Consider the following 5,335-nt stretch of genomic DNA (forward strand, 5'->3'; position numbering starts at 1 on the left):
GATCCCAAACTCAACACATCCAAAGCCGGATTTAGGAACTGCCTCAAATTGAGTACTCCTCCTATGGGTCCTCTTTCAGTTTGTGGCATCTCTCACCCTCCCAAACTCAATATCTCAGAATAATCATTCACTTCTCCCTTTTCTTCAATCGAAATTGCATCGATTCTTCTGTCCCGACTCCTCTGCCTGTCAACCCTTACTTTCTATTTCTGCCACCCACATCCTGGCCATTTAATTGTCTTCTCCACCTGCAGACTGGCCCCTGTTCAACCCATCTTGAGCAAAACAATTGAGATTCACATTTTAAAGCTCCACTTTGAAGTCATTCACCTATTTAAAAAAAATTTGTGGCCTCCCATTTAAATAAAGCTTTGAGATCCTTCATCATCCAACTCTATCCTGTTGTTGGCTTTTCCAGCACCATTTTCCCACATGAACTTTGCACTTGAATGAAGGTGGACCATTAATTATTCTTCTAACATGCCAAGTGGGTCCCTTCTTTAGTAACTGCTTTTATTTATCTCTGATAATAAAATGTCTTCTGTCTTTCACTGTAACCCAAAACAGTTCCATTATCTTTGATACACCATGACACTTAATTTGTACCCCTCCCATCCCATGTATCTTTTTTTTTTTTTTTAAGTGAAAGAGCGAGTGGGCAGTGGTGATGGGTGGAGGAGGAGTTAGAGGAAGAGGAAGAGAGAGAATCCAAGCAGGCTCTATGGCCATGCAGAGATCCATCTCACAACCCTGAGATCATGACCTGAGCCGAAATCAAGAGTTGGACACTTAACCAACTGTGCCACCCAGGTACCACTCATCCCATGTATCTTAAGTGGCATAAGAAATGATACTCTTTCACTAATTCATAGCATCAATGTCTTCTGTTTGGGGATGGATGCATAAATGAAAGCAGTTGACATTTGGGGAGTAGGTTCACCAAACTATTCTGAATTTACTTGAGTAAAGTTAGGGGAGAAGTCCTCCCATGTGGTGAGACATGTGCTCCTGGACTACAGATAAGGCAATAACTCAGTACAGTGCTTTTTTGGGGAGCAGTTTGACAATATGAATCAAAAAGTCTTTTTTAAATATTTTAAACAAGTAATATTTGATGAGCACATATTAATTTTATAATTTTTAATCATTTTGTTTTATGATCATTTTTTTTGCATCATGACAAGTGTACTCTTTAATCCCCATCCCCTATTTCAGCCATCTTCTACCCACCTCCCCTCTGGTAACCATCAGTTTGTTCTCAATAGTTAAGAGTCTGTCTCTTGGTTTATTTCCCTCTCTCTCTCTCTCTTTCCTTTGCTCGTTTGTTTTGTTTCTTAAATTCCACGTATGAGTGAAACCATGGTATTTGAGAAACGTCATTATAGGACAGTGGGGTACTTCTACTGAGGATGATGAGCTTGCTGAGGGCAGAAACTGGCTGTCCTATAATTATGTTTCTCACACAATGCCTTGCCCATTGGCTGTATCCAATTACTATTGATCAAATAAATAAGCATAAATGAAAGAAGGATATTGTTTTTACCATTCCTGGAGTTAAGATCCACAAAAGCCATTTGGGGATTGGTTTTTTTGTGTCTTTTAACCCATTTCAAAGACTAGTACAGACATGAATTTCATTGGTGGGTCTCAATAAATATAAAATTAATCTTAATAGCAATGAGTAAAACAGAATGGCTGCCTCTTCCCAATGACCTTATGCATAAAAACATTTCTAAGGGTGACATAGTAAACTACAGAAATATTTTATAGAATCAAAAATCCTTAAAAGAACTATATAAATACACATATTTTAATGAAAAGGTAGAATATAAACATAATTATATTTATATACAAGTAATATGAACATATGGACAAGGACAAGATGGGGGAAATATTAATATGCTAAGAAAGTGAAATTTCAGATCTATTTGTTGTGTTATAATGTTTTCCTCTTATGCTTACAATTTAATATTCTTTGCTGCTCTTACAAAATAATCTGACCTCCAAAATTTAAAAAATGTAAAGCAGGATATTTCACTAAGAAGAATGAGAATTGTCCAGAAAGTTGTTATTTGAAAATCCTAACTCCAAAAAGTAATTCGTCATTTTCTACTATCTCTGATACAAAAACTCTTTAAAATCTTTTTTGCTTCATGTCCTCAATTTCCTGCCACTCACTAGAATGTGTTTCCATCAGCCTTTCATTACACAGTGTCAATATGTGGCTACAGTTCTTTGTTGTGTATTAACTGAGAGCTTGCCCACATGACTGTCTCAGACATTTAATTCAATAGGAGAAGCTTCTGGTCAACATCATCAGACTAGGGAGAGAGAAGAAGAAGAATGAGAATTTAAACAATTACCTCTTATTTCAGAAGGCTTGTTTTCTCGTAGAAAAGTCTTTGAGTTAAACTCATCTATGTCTTGAGGGTTTCTACAAAGCTACAGTGAGATTTCAGTTATAAAATAAACCCATTTCTTTCTTTGGTGATGCTCCTCCATATCACTAGCTGGAATGTCCCTCAAACAAAGCAATCCAACACACACTGCCAAAGAGAAAAACTCTCCTTCATGTACACACTGAAGAAAAAAAAAATAGTTGTCAATACATACAAGTCATTCAAAATGTGAGAATATGAAGCTGCTTGAATTACCCACTAACTTAAGTCAACACATACTATTTTCTTACCCAAAGGAACAAATTCAAGTATATCCAGTGGGGCTTAAGTGACACAGATAATACTTAAATATAGAACCTCTTCCTTTAGGTTCCAAAAAAACAGGACATAATTTTACTTTTGCTTTTCAAAATTCTCAAGAATTTTGTAAGCTTAGTCAACTTCCAATAATAACAATTAATAATAATAATAATTGCTCTTACTAAGTACTTACCATGTGCCAGACAATGTAGCCTGCTGTACAGCCAGTGATCACCATTAGAACTGGAGACGAGGGGTAGGCCAGGCAGCCAGTTGTCAGGATGCCAGTCCAAAAAAGGGCACTAAAACATGACCAGAAATGTAACTGTTACCTGAAACTGTGTTTGCGTCTTGGTAGGTGTCAGGCCAAAAGACACAACCAAGCCAAAGAATAGGAAAACGAAGGGTTATACTTGCCACAAGGAGAACACCAGGGATTTTCCCAAAGCAGTGTCTTCTCAAACAATAAAACTAGGGAAGTTTTAACCTAAGGGTGCATATATATTCATGAAGGGGGTTGTGCAGCGAGGCATACAGCAAGGAAATGGGGCAAAATCATCTTAAGGTGAGAGAGTCCAGGTCAAAGTCAGGAGAGCCAACAAGGGTCAACATCAACAAGTCTCTGGCTCCAGTTGGTCCAGTATCTGAGTGCTCAAAGAGGTTTAGATCCTGCAAAGATAACTCAAGAATGTGTGTCAGGTCAGTCTTCACTTTTGAATCAACACTAGGAGTTTTACCACCCGCTTTATTGTCCCTGATATGAATGATTAGGTTATCTCTCGACCTGACAGTGGCTATTTTGTTCTTAGATTCTTTCACAAGGTGCTGGGAAGTGCCTAAAATGACTTTTCTTATATCCAAAAAAAAAAAAAAAAGTAAGAAAGAAAACCTGTGTCTTTCTTTTTTGGGGCCCCCTAACTCTCTCTACTTACATACCACACAGAGAAAACTGGAATTTGCAGAACCCCTCTCAGCAAGAGCAGCATACGTGTTGGGAAGATGTGCTTTGGTCAGCCATCTGGGGAGAAGATGAGATCCCCTGAGGGCATACCCAACCATAACAGGTTGCTCCCCCACCAAATGCCTCCTCTGGAGGGTGCATCTAGTTGACCACATTTCTACAGAGTGAAGTGTGCAGCAAATTAGAGGCCAGAGCAGACTTCTGGCTGACCTTTGGGGAGAGGCTTAGTCCTTCCTCCTGGCCTCCTTTTTACCCACCACCACTCCCAGGTCAGTGTCTCTAATAAAAATTAGGCAAGTGTTTAAAGAATGTTGTTTTAAAGTGGTGCCGAATAATGAAGCCAACCAGCAACCAGTGTGGCTGGAGCCAGCCTTGCTCACTCTATTTCTGCAAGGGTTCCATTTCCCATTTTTCAGGGCCAGGTGAGCATGACAACCCTCCAGCACAACAGCCCACCATACTAGTCTCTACTGGGGGCAGCCACAGGCCCAGCTGGCAGGTGGGAGAGCCAGCACCTGCTCCATCTTCTTCTCAGCTACAGTTGCCACCATCAGGGGGAGCATGAGCCTAAATCTACCCATGGCCATGACTCCCTTCCTTCACTCCCCTGACACACATGCCCTCCAGCACCTGTGACATTTTGCCCCTCTTGGCTAAGTCTCCACTAATGGGGTTTAATCTTCCTGATGACACTTTGACTGTTTTGAAAACTTGCTGAGACATATTTGTTGGGTGCTTCCAACAGCCTCCAGCATGGTAATGAGCCTCAGAGTAAAAATTTCACACATTCCTTAAGTTAAACAGTGTAGATTAGAAACACAATTCAGAGATCAGCTAATCTATGGTCATGACAGATATGGAAGCAAGAGTAAAGGAATGGGGCTCGGAAGATGCTGGGCAGTCCTAGACATGACATGCCCATTAGGCCACTTCACCCTTGTTGCCGTGACCACAAGACAAACTCTCATTCACCTTGGAAGACCATTTACAGCTCTCTGGGATGCTTTCCCTGGCCTCCTCTCACATTATGTCACAGACTCTTTTCTCTTTGTTCTGTTAGATTGGGAGGAATATTTTGAGGAAATACTATTCATCTTTGTTTACCCAATGCCTAGGAGACCTGATACCATAGTAGGTCTGTAAATACTCCTTGAATGAGGTAGAAATGTCCTTTCAGCAAGTCATTGAATGCCATGTTGAAAACTGCTCTTTGATATAAATGCATGTTTCTCTCTGGAGTGAAATGATGACAGAGATAAAAGAAGCAAGACAGTGGCCACTTAATCCATAAGAGACAAGATAGGTAACTTTAGCATGGTAAATGATAAAATTCCCAAAATATCATTCTCAAGCTAATGCATAATTATTCACTCAGAGATGTTAATATTTCAAGTCATCAGGTGTGAATTAATGTTCTTTCTATCAGAGACTCATATCTTGAATGCACCAATTTTATTAAGTTTAAATTTTCTTAATGTGATAAAATACACGTGACAAAGTTTACTGCTTTAACCATTTTTTAAATGTACAGTTCAGTGGCATTAAGTACATTCGCATAGATATGCAACCATCACCTCCATCCATCTCCAGAACTTTATCTTTCCAAACTGAATTTCTGTACCCCTTAAACAATAATGCCCTATTTCCCTCCCCCCCAAGCCCCTGGCAACCACCA

Source organism: Martes martes (genome assembly GCF_963455335.1).
Source record: "Martes martes genome assembly, chromosome: 3".
NCBI classification, from domain to species: Eukaryota; Metazoa; Chordata; class Mammalia; order Carnivora; family Mustelidae; genus Martes; species Martes martes.